Raw genomic sequence first — 17463 nt, 5'->3', positions numbered from 1 at the left:
AGATTCACAGGTAAAGTGTTGCCTCACTTCAAAAGACTGGGGCCCTGAATGGAGGTGAGGGTGGAGGTGAATGGCCACATGTGGAACTTAGGCTGCTTGCAGGGATAAGTGCCAGTAGGGAGAGTAGTGGGGAAGGATGAATTGACAAGAGGATCACGGAGGGAGTGATCCCTGAGGAAAGGGATCATGGTACTCCACCCACTCTCCAGTGGAGCACGTGCTATATTGTCACCACCTCTTCTTAACTTACGAGTTGTGTTCTTATGCTGATAGGTTCAATCTAATTAGACAATACTCCTCTGGTTCTACAAACTTTTCAACTGGCCATCTATTGCTTATATGATCTTATTTGTACCAAGTTTAGACTATTGTAGGGAGAGTAATAATATTTTTAATTAATTAGTTAAATAATCTCCATTAATCCTGTTTAGAGGAAGTGTCTTATCCCTCACTACTCTCATACTGTTTAGGAATTCTGATGGTCAGCTTACTGCATCCTCTTCCACATCTTTCCTTCCCTGGAACATCTTCCATGACCATATTTTTTTTATTTGGGCTAGGACCCTGAAATAATACATATTTACCCAACCTGGTGGCTTACTCACCTGACTTACAGGTCAAGCTGGAATGCGATTAAGCTCCATCGGTTGTTCTTTCAAAGAATTACATCTGGTTGGCCCTGTTTGAAATATCTGTTTGAAATTTGTGGTTGTTGTTGTTCTATGGTTGAATGAGAGTCTGCTTCCCTGAATACATTCCACCAAAACAAGATTAAATCTTCCTCCGCGTTATCATCTTCACAATCACATATAATAAATGCATATGATCAATTTGCTTTTGTAGCTCGACTGCACTCAGCATACTGTTTTGTTCAGAATAACATTGTGCCCCTTTCAAACACCACTACCCCAGTTCACCTGCATCCTCCATTCTATGGAGTGCAGCTGGAACCAGTTTAGGGAATTTCATGAGACTGAAATTTCCTTGAAGTGTTACCTGCTTTAATACTTCCATGACTCTTTCATACAATTGTCCTAATTTACCTCTATTACCTGTTTCACATTTAATGTCACAACCAGGAAAGGTATTGGAGTACACATGGGTCTCATTGTTACCAATTCATTCTGAGAGTACTTCATGTTCTGTATTTTTCTGATTCCTGTACCTCACCCGAAGGGAGCGAAGGAAGTTTTTTACTACTTGGGGCAAAAGAGAGACGAGACTGCGCAGGCGTGTGACGTCAGCCAGTAGAGCGCGAAAGGTTTAAAAAGAAGACCACCATATCCAGCAGATAGCAATCGGAGCGGGCAGCGGAGTGAGAGGCAGCAGAGTGACCGGGCTTTGGCGGTAATAGGACAACGCGAGGTAGGTTTACTGGTGTTATTTGCGGAAAGGAGTAGGTACGTGTGTGAGACCTGTTTTCTGTGCTCGTTGTCCAATGTGGGAGGTCCTGGAGTCTCCTAGCCTCCCGGACGGCCATATCTGCACCAGGTGTGTCGAGCTGCAGCTCCTAAGGGACCGAGTTAGAAAACTGGAGATGCAGCTCGATGACCTTCACCTGGTTAAAAAGAGTGAGGAGGTGATAGAAAGGAGTTATAGGCAGGTGATCACACCTGCGCCACAGAAGACAGACGAGTACGTCACAGTCAGGAGAGAGAAGGGGAAGAGTCAGGTACTAGAGAGTACCCCTATGGCTGTACCCCTTGACAATAAGTACTCCTGTTTGAGTACTGTTGGGGGGAACAGCCTACCTGGGAGAAGCGACAGTGGCCATGCCCCTGGCACAGAGTCTGGCCTGTGGCTCAGAAGTGAAGGGAAAGGAAGAGGTTGGCAGCAGTGATAGGGGACTCTATAGTTAGGGGGTCAGACAGGCGATTCTGTGGATGCAGGAAAGAAGCTCAGATGGTAGTTTTCCTCCCAGGTGCCAGGGTCCGGGATGTTTCAGATCGCGTCCAAGATATCCTGCAGTGGGAGGGAGAACAGCCAGAGGTCATGGTACATATTGGTTCCAATGACATAGGTAGGAAAAGGGAAGAGGTCCTGAAAAAAGATTACAGGGAGTTAGGAAGGAAGTTGAGAAGCAGGACCACAAAGGTAGTAATCTCAGGATTACTGCCTGTGCCACGCGACAGTGAGAATAGAAATAGAGTGAGGTGGAGGATAAATGCATGGCTGGGGGATTGGAACAGGGGGCAGGGATTCAGATTTCTGGATCATTGGGACCTCTTCTGGGGTAGGTGTGACCTGTACAAAAAGGAAGGGTTGCACTTAAATCCCAGGGGGACCAATATCCTGGTGGGGAGGTTTGCAAAGGCTACTGGGGACAGTCTAAACTAGAATTGTTGGGGGGTGGGAACAGAACTAAAGTGACGGAGGAAGGGGCAGGTGGCTCATAAGTAGAGAAAGATTGTAGACAGTGCAAGAGAGAGGATAGGCAGGTGATAGAGAAGGGTTGCACTCAGACCGACGGTTTGAGATGTGTCTATTTTAATGCAAGGAATGTTGTGAACAAAGTGGAGTATTTGGAGATATGATGTGGAGACCATTACAGAGACTTGGATGGCTCAGGGACAAACAATAGACATTAGACAATAGGTGCAGGAGTAGGCCATTTGGCCCTTCGAGCCAGCACCACAATTCACTGTGATCATGGCTGATCATCCACAATCTGTATTCAGTTCCTGCCTTATCCCCGTAACCTTTGATTCCGCTATCTTTAAGAGCTCTATCTATCTCTTTCTTGAAAGCATCCAGAGACTTGGCCTCCACTGCCTTCTGGGGCAAAGCATTCCACATATCCACCACTCTCTGGGTGAAAAAGTTTTTTCCTCAATTCCGTTCTAAATGGCCTACCCCTTATTCTTAAACTGTGGCCTCTGGTTCTGGACTCAGCCATCAGCAGGAACATACTTCCTGCCTCCAGTGTGTCCAATCCCTTAATAATCTTATATGTTTCAATCAATAGGAATAGTTCCTTCAAGTGCCGGGATTTAGATGTTTCAGAAAGGACAGGGAGGGAGGCAAAAGAGGTGGGGGCGTGGCACTGTTGATCAGAGATATGTCACGGCGGCAGAAAAGGTGGACACCATGGAGGAATTGTCTACAGAGTCTCTGTGGGTGGAGGTTAGGAACAGGAAGGGGTCAATAACTCTACTGGGTGTTTTTTATAGGCCACCCAATATAACGGGGATATCAAAGAGCAGATAGGGAAACAGATCCTGGGAAGGTATAATAATAACAGAGTTTAAATGCAAACAACAGGAATTCTGCAGATGCTGGAAATTCAAGCAACACACGTAAAAGTTGCTGGTGAACGCAGCAGGCCAGGCAGCATCTCTAGGATCTTTTTGGATCTCCCCCTCCCCCTCCAACTTTCAAATCCCTTACTCACTCTTCCTTCAGTTAGTCCTGACGAAGGGTCTCGGCCGGAAACGTTGACTGCACCTCTTCCTAGAGATGCTGCCTGGCCTGCTGCGTTCACCAGCAATTTTTATAATAACAGAGTTGTTGTGATGGGAGATTTTATTTTCCCAAATATCGATTGGCATCTCCCTAAAGCAAAGGGTATAGATGGGGTGGAGTTTTTTAGGTGTGTTTAGGAAGGTTGACACAATATGTAGATAAGACAACAAGAGGAGAGGCTGTACTTGATTTGATATTGGGAAATGAACCTGGTCAGGTGTCAGATCTCTCAGTGGGAGAGCAGTTTGGAGACAGTGATCACAATTCTATTTCCTTTACAATAGCATTGGAGAGAGATAGGAGCAGGCAAGTTAGAAAAGCATTTAATTGGGGTAAGGGGAATTATGAGGCTATCAGGCAGGAAATTGGAAGATTAAATTGGCAACAGATGTTCTCAGGAAATATGTGGCAAATATTCAGGGGGTATTTGTGTGGAGTTCTGCATAGGTACATTCCAATGAGACAGGGAAATTATGATAGGGTACAGGAACCGTGGTGTACAAAGGCTGTAATAAATCTAGTCAAGAAGAAAAGATAAACTTACAAAATGTTCAGAGAGCTAGAAAATTATAAGGCTAATAGGAGGGAGCTTAAGAAGGAAACTCGGAGAGCCAGAAGGGGACATGACAAGGCCTTGGTGGGCAGGATTAAGAAAAACCCTAAGGCATTCTACAGGTATGTGAAGAGCAAGAGGATAAGACGTGAAAGAATAGGACCTATCAAGTGTGATAGTGGGAAGGTGTGCATGGAAATGGAGGAAATAGCAGAGGTACTTAATGAATACTTAAGTAATCACTATGGAAAAGGATCTTGGTGATTGTAGTGATGACTTGCAGCAGACCGAAAAGCTTGAGCATGTAGATATTAAGAAAGAGGATGTGCTGGAGCTTTTGGAAAGCATCAAGTTGGATAAGTCGTCGGGATCAGATCAGGTGTACCCCGGACTACTGTGGGAGGCGGAGGAGGAGATTGCTGAGCCTCTGGCGATGATATTTGCATCATCAATGGGGACAGGAGAGGTTCCAGAGGATTGGAGGGTTGCAGATGTTGTTCCTTTATTCAAGAAAGGGAGTAGAGATCACCCAGGAAATTATAGACCAGTGAGTCTTACCTCAGTGGTTGGTAAGTTGTTGGAGAAGTTCTTGAGAGGCAGTATTTATGAACATTTGGAGAGGTATAATATGATTAGGAATAGTCAACATGGCTTTGTCAACGGCAGGTCATGCCTTACAAGCCTGATTGAATTTTTTGAAGATGTGACTAAACACATTGATGAAGGAGGAGTAGTAGATGTAGTGTACATGGATTTCATCAAGGCATTTGATAAGGTACCCCAAGCAAGGCTTATTGAGAAAGTAAGGAGGCATGGGATCCAAGGGGTCATTGCTTTGTGGATCCAGAACTGGCTTGCCCACAGAAGGCAAAGAGTGGTTGTAGATGGGCCATATTCTGCATGGAGCTCAGTCACCAGTGGAGTGCCTCAGGGATCTGTTCTGGGACCCTTACTCTTCGTGATTTTTATAAATGACCTGGATGAGGAAGTGGAGGGATGGGTTAATAAGTTTGCTGATGACACAAAGGTTGGGGGTGTTGTGAATAGTGTGGCGGGCTGTCAGAGGTTTCAGCGATACATCAATAGGATGCAAAACTGGACTGAGAAGTGGAAGATGGAGTTCAAACCAGATAAGTATGAGATAGTTCATTTTGGTAGGTCAAATATGATGGCAGAATATAATATTAATGGTAAGACTCTTGGCAGTGTGGAGGATCAGAGGGATCTTGGGGTCCGAGTCCATAGGACACTCAAAGCAACTGCGCAGATTGACTCTGTGGTTAAGAAGGCATACGGTGTATTGGCCTTCATCAATCATGGAATTGAATTTAGGAGCCGAGAGGTAATGTTACAGCTATATAGGACCCTGGTCAGACCCCACTTGGAGTACTGTGCTCAAAATCAAATAAATAAATAAATGATGCAAAAAGAAAGGGGAAAATCAAGAAGAAAAAATAGAGAGGAAGTTTTCTTGGTTTCATTGCCCATTCAGAAATCTGATGGTGGAGGAGAAGAGGTTGTTCCTGAAATGTTATGTCTTCGGGCCCTGTACGCCCTCCTTAATGGTAGCAATGAGAAGAGGGCATATGTTAGGTGATGGGGGTCTTTAGTGATGGATGCTGCCTTTTTGTTCTTTAGGAAGCAATGCTCTTTATTAACTGGACACAAACTGTATGTTACAAAGTCACAATTTTGATTTATATTCCAAGTGGTCAGACACAACTTCAGTTGTTACAAAGGGGTTACCCTGAAAACAGGGTTTGCTGTCAGTTTCAGAGATGAAGTCAAGTTCAATAGATTTGCATATTCACAATGAGTCTTCATTTCAGGTGGGAATAAAACAAAACGTCCCGACCTGCTATGGTGAGGTCTCACCTATTGTGTGATCAGTATATTGACATGAAATGTGACGTGTAAAGGATCAAGCATATGATGTTATTTCCAAATGAAGCTTTTTTTTGCTTATCCTGTAATCACCTAATATACTCTTTCTGATGGTTTTCAATTTAATGACATTTGTTAGCATTTCCAAAGACAACAGCTACAAGATACATACAGCTTTGCTGATTACTCTGATAGGCTTGCGGATAGTTATAAACAGAGGGTTAGAGAAGAAAAGGCATAGTTAAACATTAGCAAATACACATCTGTCTCTCCTCTATTTTTACATCTTGTCCACTTACCATACTTGATTCTCTTATTTCATTCTGTGATGTTAAATATTTAGTTAATTTATTGGTCTGTCAGCTGCAAACTACTTCTGCATTAGCTTCTTGGGTCCATCTCTCCAAATTCAGTTTGCATCTTTTGCACTAAATATGACTACACAAGTGTTGAATGTCTACCAGATGGTTTTTGTCAAATCAGGTTTTCTGCTCCAATTACATGAAAAAAGAATTGATTTTATAGTGGAAAGAGGGATATGAAGTATTCTTTTTAATGGGAACAGAAAGTGCTGCAAATACTCAGCAGGTAATGCAACTTGTGTGGAGAAAAGAAATTAGCACTTCATTACAATGATCATTGATCAGTTCTGCTTCTCTCTCACTAGAATGTTGTCTAACCTGTAGAGTATTTCCAGCACTTTCTGATTTTCTTTCAGCTTTCCGGCTTCTACAATTTTATGTTGAAGTGATTTGTGTTGTGAAGTTAGTCTCGCTCAATTACCTGTGACTGTTCCCCAAATATACCATAGTGAGAGGTACGAGGAGATCGCAGAGATACTCTTCCTTAAATTGGAGTGAAGAAATCTGCTGCTTTCACAATTAAAGATTAAAGATTGACTGCTGGTGTCCCCATGGATTAACAGCAGGAGAACCAAGGCACACTTTTGGATTCGGTTGAAGATATACTATCAGCAGTATCCAGCTGAGGCAGGTCAGTAAACTTCATGCTGACTGTTCCATACCAGCCCTCATTTTGTGCAACCTGTTTCAGCAAGTCAATCCGCACACCCATCATGTGCACGTAAATTGCAAGCTTTCATCTTCCTCTTCACTAACTCAGAGCTTCATCCACCTTTTCACAGTTGTCATTTGCTTTCATCCCTCCATCCATCGCTATTGCTCACTCCCAGCATTTTATAATCTGATGCGTCAATTGGGATGGAGGGGGACAAAGATGGGCCTCTGTAGATCTCACAGCTAACAACTGCAGATGTGGAAGTATTGGAAACCAGGGCTGTCTCCATCTTAACTGACTTTAAAGAGAGGGTGGGGAATATCTAGCAGGAACAGAATAAAAGATAATGTATATTGGTCTTCTAAGGCTCAATTTTGTTGACTTGATTTTAACTGAATTGCAATATAATCATCTTTATTTTAGTAGATTTTAGCACTGATAGCCTGCAAGTAGCAATCATTCATTTTCTTTTTACCAGGGCTCTTGGAAGAGGAACAGAAGTTTCTGATTCTCTGCAACAGCGACTGTTCAGAGGAGCTTGTTCCTTCAGAGGATGCACTATCATAGGATTTGCGCTTACCAAGCATCATCTTATATGCTCACAGCTTCAGTGGAACCAGTTAGGCAGTTAGTCGGTGACTCATACCCCGCAAGTGAGCAAGAACAACCAAGAACATCCATGGAAAATCCACATCAGAGAATGTAGCCTCTTCAAACTACACTCTGGTGAACAGTTGCTGAACCCTCAAGCTATTGATCATGATGGATTATGACTGAACAGCAACAGAGGACGTGTTCATTCCAACATGTTCACTGTGATTGTAAGGAGGATGGAAAGATTCACTTTAGTCAGTGGTGGGATAATATCGCAGAGACACAAAATCGATCTTCTTGCATGGATAAAGTGGTAAAATGTGCAGAATTAACCCTGACTTTCAAATAAGCCATTACATATCCTAACCCAGGCGAGATTGGGAATGCTAACCTATCTGCCAACTTCTGAATAGCTTATGACTTTCCCTAGGCTCTGTAACATCTCAGCTAATTGGAACTGATTTATTATTATCACAATGTGCCAAGATAGAGCAAAAAGATTGACTTGCACTCTGTTCATAAAGATCAGTTTATTACTTAGAGATTCATTTAGTATAAGGGTAAACAATAACAGAATGAGAATAAAGAGTAAAGCTACAGAAGGTAGTTTTTGAGATCAAGAGCATATCTTATCATACTAGGGAATGATTCAATAGTTTCAAAGCAGCAGGGTAGAGCAGTCCTTGAGCCTGGCTGCTTTACTGAGGCACTGAGAAATACAGACAGAGTCCATGGAGGAAAGGCTGGTTTTCATCGTGTGCTGAATTATATCCACAGCTCGTTTGCAGTTGGCCATACCAAACCAAGATGCATCTAGATAGGATGCTTTTTAAAGTGCAGTGATAAAAATTGGTAAGGGTCAACAGGGACAGATCAAATTTTATTACCCTCCTGAGAAAGTAGAGACACTGCTGAGGTTTCTTTGCTAGGAGTCCATGTGGTTGGATCAAGACAGGCTGTAGGTGTTGTTTACTTCTAGCTCTTGAAGCTCTCAACCTCAGAGTGGAATGCTAGTTGTGAAGTGCAGTTCATCTGTGAAAAGAATGATGGTGAGTCAGATCATGCAGGTGACTCCTCAAAAAGCAGTTCCGTTTCTTATCACCTGCTCACTGCACTCACCCAGCCCCTATCGCATTCAGTACCTGGCAAGTTGCCTCTTAATAGTCCAAACGGCTCTGAATAGAGCTAGGAGGTGCAGACTTTGTGGGCGCTTTACAGCGTCAAATCACGGAGTGTGCATTTCAATGCAATTTGATAGAGCAGTGTTGTAACCAGATTCCCTCTATACCGACTGAAGTCATATAAGATGAACAAAGGCACAGCAGCCACGTTTTCAAAGAGCAGGACACACTCGAGTATAGAGAGGATCTCATTTTATGAATCTTATATTTTAATGTGCAAACAGCTTGCCGCAAAAATATCTGCACCTTGGAAATACCTTACCTGTGATAAAGAGCTTTGGAAGTGTCCCAAAATCAAGAAGTACACATTCTCTGAGTAAGATTACATAAGTTATTACTTTGTATCTCTTTCTCAACTTGCCCATTCTTCATTCATGCATATCAACTTAGTTCAACATATTAATTCAAAAGAGACTTCAGATACTGGAATCTGGAATATGAAAAGACAGAACACTGGAAGAGCTCATGGAGTCAAGAAAGTTCTCTAGAGGCAAAAGGTGTAAGTCATCACAGGTGTAAGTAGCTGGAGACTGATCTATGGGCAGATGGAACCAGATGGGAAAGGGGGAATGTGAGAATGGAGAAGGTGAACAAATAGAAAAAGGGAAGTACTGTAAGTGCACAGGCAAGTGTGTGACGAAAGAACACTAGGGATGTGGGTTACCTGAAACTGGAAAGTTCAATGCTAACACCATCTCAGTAGTAAACAGAGGAAAACTCTCCGATTTCTTCTGCATCCAGTTTCACTTATCATCAGCCAGCTTCTTTCTCACATCCAATGTGTTCCACCTATCCAACATCTCCTCCACTTTACAGCTAAGAGCTTCTATCCCACACCACCCTAAAGCTACCATTTATTGGCCATCTTCCTTCTTCCCTCTTAGTCCTGATACAGTGCCTTGGCCCAAAATGTTGACTTGTACCTTTTGCTTCCACGGATGCCTGTTGACCCACTCAGGTCTCTCAGTGTTCCATTCTAGTTTGACACATGCTGATTTGGTGACTGAGTATCACGAGCTAAAAAGGTTCTTTGTGGCAAGGACAAGGAGGGGAGGTGCAGCAGGATCTGTAACGTACATCTGGGCATCTGCTTGATGTGGTATTGGAGGTAGGGGTGAAATTAAACTGGATGTTGCATAGGGTAACCGGAACTCAGGCTGTACTGTGAGTAGCCGTGACTCCACCGGCTTGGTTACCTTGTTTTTCATGATATTTATTCCTCCAATAATTCCCATGCTTCAGTCTTCATGGATGAAATGGTTTCACTTGACTCTCATTCGACAATTCCAAATTTTCACAGCTGCAAAATATCTTGCAAAGCAGCCTGGATGGCGTCACCACCGGACACTTCCTGAGCTGTCCAGAAACATGAGCAGTATCTTCATGCTGGCAATTCCCCACTGGCTCTATGACAGGAGCACTTTTCACTGCATGTTTTGTTTTTGATGGGTCCAAAAATGTCTCAGTATCAGGCAGCTCATGGAATTCTTGTGCCCATCTGAAGAACTATCTCTTTATTGGTCCACATTGAAGCCCATTCTGAACACAAATCCTTGTGGGTCGTGTAGGGAAGCCCAGATTGTCTGCTGTGTTTAATTGATGATTTCCTCCATTCATAAGATGGGAGTAAGCCAGCGTGAGGTCCAAGCCTGAGCAGTCATTTCCGTCACTAGCCACTCCAGCCAAAGTACCATTGCATGCCCTTGGAAATAAACAATCAGTGACTTTAAGTATTTGGATGCTGCCAAGTGACAGTACTCTTTTTCTCTTGTGGAATACAGACATTGTTACCAGAGGCAGTTTTTATCTCCCATCCTTAATAGGCATCCGTTAGTCTTGTGAGACCATGGATTTGTGCCTTGGAAGGTTTCCAGGGCACAGGCCTGGGCAAGGTTGTAGGGAAGACCAACAGTTGCCCATGTTGTAAGTCTCCCCTCTCCACACCACCGATGTTGTCCAAGGGAAGGGCACTAGGGCCGATACAGCTTGGCACTGGTGTCGTCGCAGAGCAATGCATGATTAAGTGCCTTGCTCAAGGACACAACGCGCTGCCTCAGCTGAGGCTCGAACTAGTGACCTTCAGATCACTAGACCGACGCCTTAACCACTTTGTCATGCGCCAGCACTATCTCCCATCCTTAACTACCTTTGGAAAATGATTATGAGCTCCTTTATTGAATTGCTGAAGTGAGAATGTTCATGGCGAGGAAGCAGCGTTAAGTTGTGAGCTCCAGAATTTTAAAACAAGCAATGATGTAGTAATGGTGATATACTTTCAAGTCAGTATTTTCTGTAACTTAGTTACATGTTGTGACAATTCTATGTGTCTGCTGCTTTTGTCTTTCTAAACAATGGGGATCATGGGTTTGTGAAGTTCAATGGAAGGAAACTCAGCCTGTTGACATAGATTAAATAGGAATATAGACTGCAGCCACAGTGAAATCTTGGTGTAAAGAATGAAGGTTTAGGTTGGTGAGCTCCTTAAAGGCTCTTGGAGTTGTATTCATTGAAACAAGTGGATAGTATTATATCAGACTACCGGCTTGTTCTGGTAAATAATGAAGGCCTCTGGAATCAGGAAGTGCATCATTTGCATAGGATACCCTGTCCTTGTAGCCACAATCATATGCAACTGATTAATTTAAATTTCTAATCAGTGGTCATCCTCAAGGTTTGATGTTAGCAGACAAGGTAATGAGCATAGAACATAACAGCACAGTACAGACCATTTGGCCAATATGTTGTGCCAAACATTTAACCTACTCTGAGATCAATGTAACCATACCCCCCCCCCCACATAAATCTCGTTTTTGCAGTCATCCATGTGCCTATCTAAGAGTCTCTTAAATGCCCCTAATGTATCTGCCTTTACCACCACCCCTGGCAGGGTGTCCCATGAACCCACCACTCTCTGTATAGAACTTACATCTTTCCTGTAATAAGGTGAATGGAACTGAACAAATCCACTGCCTCTCCTTTGTCCACCCTGCTAGTTCCTCAAAGAATTTTAACAGATTTGTCAGGCAAGATTTCTCTTTACAGAAACCATGTTGACATTGACTTATTTTATTATTAGTCTTCAAGTACTTCGAAACCTCATCCTTAATGATAGACTCCAACACTTTCACAACCACTGAGGTTAGGCTAATTTCCTTTCTTTTGTCTTCTTCCCTTAAAGAGTGGAGTGACATTTGCAATTCTCGAGTCCTCCGGGACCATGCCAGAATCAAGTGATTCTTGAAAGAACGTGACCAGTGCCTCCATTATCTCTTCAGTAACCTCTCTCAGGACTCTGGGATGTAGTCCATCTGGTCCAGGTGACTTACCAAGACTTTTCAATTTGCTGAACACGTTTTCCTTTGTAATACCAATGGCACTCACTTCTGCTCCCTGACACTCACAGACCTCTGGCACACGGCTGGTGTCTTCCACAGAAGACAGATGCAAAGTACCCATTCAGTTCATCTGCTATTTCTTTGTCCCCCATTACTACCTCACCAGCATCATTTTCCAGTAGTCCAAGATCAGGTGTCACCTCCCTTTTACTCTTTATATAACTGAAAAAACTTCTGGTATTCTACTTTATATTATTGGTATGTCTGCCCTCATATTTCACATTTTGCCTTATCACTTTTTAGTTGCTTTTTGTTGGATTTTAAAAGCTTCCCAATCATCCAACTTCCAAGTCACTTTTGCTACCTTATAATGCCCTTTCCTTGGCTTTTATGCAGTCCTTAATTACCTTTGTCAGCCACAGTTGCCTACCTCTGCCAATTGAGAACTTCTTCCTCTGTGAGATATACCTATCCTGCGCCTTGTGAACTATTCCCAGAAACTTCAGTCACCTCTGTCCTGCCATCAACCCGCCAGTATCCTCCTCCCATCCATCTCCGCAAGCTCCTCTCTCATGCCTCTGTAATTCCCTTTACTCCATTGCGATACTGATACATCTGACTTGTGCTTCTCCCTCTCAAACAGTATGAATTCAATCATATTATGATCACTGCCTCCTAAGGGTTCCTTTACATTAAGCTCCCTAATAAGATCTGGGTTATTACACAACAGCCAATCTAAGATAGTTTTTCCCCGAAAAGGCTCAAGCACAAACTGCTCTAAAAAGCCACCTCATAGGCATTCAACAAATTCTCTCCCTTGCAATCCAACACCAACCTGATTTTCCCAATCCCCTTGCATATTGAAGCACCCCATTACCATTGTGTCATTACCCTTATTACATGCCTTTTCCAGTTCCTTTTGCAATCTCAACCTCACATCTTGGCTACTATTTGGAGGCCTATATATGATTCCCATAATGGCTTTTTTACCCTTGCAGTTTCTTAACTCCACCCACAAAAATTCAACATTCTCAGACCCTATGTCACCTCTTTCTAAAGAAGTAATTCCATCTCTTACCAATAGAGCCACACCACCACCTGTGCCTTCCTGTCTGTCCTTTTGATACAAAGCACATCCTTTGATGTAAAGCTCCCAACTATGGCCTTCTTTCAGCCATGACTCAGTGATGCCCGCAACGTCATATCGACCAGTTTCTAATTGCTCCACAAGTTCGTCCTCCTTATTCCGAATGCTACGTGCATCTAAATACAGCCCCTGTAGTCCTGCATTCTTCGCTCTTACGAATTTTGCTGCTGAGTACAATTTAACTCTTTACTCTGTCGCACTTATGCCCAACCATTGGCTTGTCCTTCCTTATGATCATGTTACATCCATCATCTACAAACGTACTTGTAAAGCTGTTGGCTCATCCTCAGTTCTATCATACTGGTTCTCATTCCCCTGCCATATTAGTTTAAACCACTCCTAACAACTCTAGTAAACCTGACCACGAGAATATTGCTCGGCCTTGGATTGAAGTGCAATCCGTCCCTTTTGTACAGGCCCCACCTGCCCCAGAAGAGGTCCCAATGATCCAGAAATCTAAATCCCTGACGCCTGCTCCAATTCTTCAGTCTCGTATTTATCTGCCACCTCATTCTACTCCTATCCTCTCTGTCGCATGGCACAGGCAGTAATCCCGAGATTACTATCTTTGAGGTCCTGCTTCTCAACTTCCTTACTAAATCTGTATATTCTTTTTTCAGGACTTCCTCTCTTTTCCTTCCTATGTCATTGCTACGAATATGTACCACGACCTCTGACTGCTCACCCTCCATTTTCAGGATACTGTGGATGTGTCCAGAAATATCTTGGACCGTGGCACCTGGGAGGCAAACTACCAGCCATGTTTCCTTTTTGCATCCACCGAATTACCTATCTGTCCCCCTGACTATGAAGTCCCCTATCACTGCTGCCATCCTCTTCATTTCCCTACCCTTCTGAGCCACAGGGCCAGACTCAGTGCCAGAGGCAGAGCCGCTGTTGCTTCCCCCAGGAAGGTCCCACCCCTAACAGTACTCAAAATGGAGTACTTATTGTTGAGGGATACAGCCACAGGGGTGCTCTCCACTATCTGATGTTCTCCCTTCCCTCTCCTAACAGTCACCCATTCATCTGTCTCCTGTAGCCTTGGGGTAACTAACTCCCTGTAGCTCCTGTGTATCACTGCTTCATTTTCCCAGCAAGCTGAAGGTCATCAAGCTGCAACTCCAGTTCCCTAACATGTTCTCAATGCACCTGGTGCAGATGTGGCCATCGTGGAGGCTGCGAGTCTCCTGGAAATCCCACATCTGACACCCAGAACAGAACACTGGCTCCATGTATACTCCCACTGTTCTCGCTAGAGTTAAATAAGAAAGAAGGAGTGAACTTACCTAGCCTTCACCTGTTTTTGCTGAAGCCTTGTTGAGCCAAAGCCTTACCACTGTGACTCAAAACTACTCCCACGACGACCACTCCCACAATGACCGCTCCACTAGGTGGTATCCCTCTTTTATAGAGACTGGATTTTTAAAAGCTCTTTTATCGGACTTGTACGGAAATGCTCCTGTTGCGTCTGCGCAGTACTCCAATCAACGACTGCCAGCATTTTCCAGTGGTCTCATAACTACTCTTGCCTCTCTTTTACTCTTTATATATCTGAAAAAAAAACTTTTTGTGTCCTCTTTGATAGTATTGGCTAACTTACCTTCATATTTCATCTTTTCCATCCTTATCAATTTTTTAGTTCCTTCTGATGTTTTTTAAAAGCTTTCCAATCTTCTAACTTCCCTCACTTTTGCCTTTATGTCGGCTTTGACTTCCCTTGTCAGCCTTGGCTATATCATCCTCTCTTTAGAATACTTCTTTGTCTTTGGGATGTACCTATCCTGCACCTTCCATATTGCTCCCAGAAATTTCAGCTGTTGCTACTTGCCATCATCACTGCTAGTGTCCCCTTCTAATCAACTTTACCCAGCTCCTCTCTCATATCTCTGTAAATACTGACACATTTGATCATAATATAATAGAATTCACCCTGCGATTTGAGAGGGAGCAGCTAAAGTCAAATGTATCAGTACTATAAATACTGATACTTTTGACTTTAGCTTCTCCCTCTCAAATTGCAGGGTAAATTCTATTATATTATGATCACTGTCTCCTAAGAGTTAATTTACCTTAAGCTCCCAAATCAAATCTGGTTCATTACATGACACCCAATCCAGAATAGCTGATCCCCTAGTGGGCTCGAACGCAAGCTGCTCTAAAAAGCAATCTCGTAGGCATTCGTCTAATTCTCTCTTTTTGGATCCAAAATCAGCACCAAAATGATTTTTCCCAAACTACCTGCATATTAAAATACCCCATCACTATCATAACCTTGTCCTTTTGACATGCATTTTCTATCTTCCACTGTAATTTGTAGCCCACAACATGTTACTGTTCAAAGGCCGGTATATTACTCCCATCAAAGTCTTTTTTACTCTTGCAGTTTCTTAACTCTACACACAATGATTCAACATCTTCCAATTCTATGTCACCTCTTTCCAAGGATTTGATTTCAGTTTGTTACCAACAGAGCCACCCCACCCCTGTGCCTACCTGTTTCTCCTTTCAGTACTTGGATGTTGAGCTCCCAATTATAACCTTCTTTCAGCCATGGCTCAGTGATACCCATTACATCATACCTGCCAATCTCTAACTGTGCTACAAGATCATCTACCTTATTCCATATACTGTATTCATTCAAATAAATTATCTTCAGTCTGATTTCATCACCCTTTTTGCTTTTGTCCTCCTATTATATTGCAACTCATCCCACTAACCATAGTTTTGTCCCTATTTCTTCCTGACAGTCTCACAGCACTCTGCCTCTGCTTGTATATCAACTGTCCCATCCTCAGCCCTATCCCTCAGTTTCCCATCCCCCTGCAAAATTAGTTTAAACTCATAGATGCTGCCTGGCCTGCTGAGTTCCTCCAGCATTTTGTGTGTGCTGCTCAGATTTCCAGCATCTGCAGATTTTCTCTTGTTTGTGATTAAACCTTCCCTGTGAGTTCAGGTTCCCCAGAAGAGATCTCAATGATTCAAAAATCTGAAATCCTGTCCTCTGCACCAGTTCCTAAGCCATACATTTATCTGTCAGATCATACTATTCTCACCTTCTCTGGTGCGTGACTCAAGCAGCAATCCAGAGATGACTACCCTGGAAGTCCTGCTTCCTTCCTGGATACACCTAAAGAAATCTGCTGCATCCGAATAACAACCCGGTTATTTTTGCACATTTCCAAAATCTGCCTCCCAGCCTGTTTCTCCATGTTTCTTTTGCTATGGTGGGGGTGGGGGAGGGCTGCTGGGTTTATAGAATACTCCCAATAGAGTGATTGCTCCCATCCTGTTTCTGATTTCCTCATGCACTGACTTAGCAGACAAACCCTCCACAATGCCCGTCTTTTTCAGCAGCTGTGACCCTATCCCTGATTATCAATGCCACTCCCGCCCCCGTTTTACCTCTCTCCCTGTTATTTTTGAAACAACTAAACATCCCAGAACATCCAGCATCTATTCCTGCCCTCGTGATTGCCAATCCTCCATAGTAGCCACAGCATCATAGTTTCATGTACTGATCCATGCTCTAAGTTCATCTCCCTTCTTCCTGCTACATCTTGCATTAAAATAGACACACTTCAACCCATCCAACAGACTGCAATTTTGCCCCATCAATTGTCTATCCTTCCTCACAGTCTCTCTACATGCTGCATCTGCCTATGCGCCAACTGCCCCATCACTCACTTTCCCATCTCTCTGCCATACTAGTTTAAACCCTTTAAACGGCTCAAGCGAAACTGTCCACAAGGACTTGAACCTGAACCCTCAAGTTCAGGTGTAACCCACTATCTTTGTTCGGGTCATACCAGAAGAGATATAAGAGACCCACGAATCTGAAACCCTGTCCCCTGCACCAATTCCTCAGCCACACATTCAGCTATTCTTATGATCACTGGCATGTGGCATAGGCAGCAATTTAGTGATTACTATCCTTAATGTACTGCTTTTCAGATGCTGCTTAGCTCAATGTATTCTCCCTAGGATCTCATCCCCTTCCCTACCTTCTGTATGTCCTTGATGAGTAAATACACCATGACTTCTGTCCCACCACACCCCACCCCTAGAATGCTGTGGACCTGATCCAAGAGGTCCCCCAACCTGGCACCTGGGAGACAACGTACTATCCGGGTGTCTCTCTCACACCCATGAGATCTCCTGTCTGCTCCCCTAAATATTGAATCTTCTATCACCACTGTACTCCTCCTCTCCTTCCACTTCTCTTCTGAGCCACAGACCAGATTCAGTGCCAGGAACCTGGTTGCTACAGTTTTCCCAGTAACCCCCCAC

The 17463-nt window shown here is 43.4% G+C and overlaps 1 protein-coding gene across 1 annotated transcript in view; it reads left to right on the top strand.

The window, feature by feature from the left end:
- Nucleotides 1-17463, top strand: part of LOC140200329 (NALCN channel auxiliary factor 1) — an 840740-nt gene that overhangs the window by 618046 nt on the left and 205231 nt on the right. The window lies entirely within an intron of this gene.

This window comes from Mobula birostris, chromosome 7 (assembly GCF_030028105.1).
Source record: "Mobula birostris isolate sMobBir1 chromosome 7, sMobBir1.hap1, whole genome shotgun sequence".
NCBI classification, from domain to species: domain Eukaryota; kingdom Metazoa; phylum Chordata; class Chondrichthyes; order Myliobatiformes; family Myliobatidae; genus Mobula; species Mobula birostris.
This window is presented reverse-complemented; position numbering and strand designations above follow the sequence as displayed.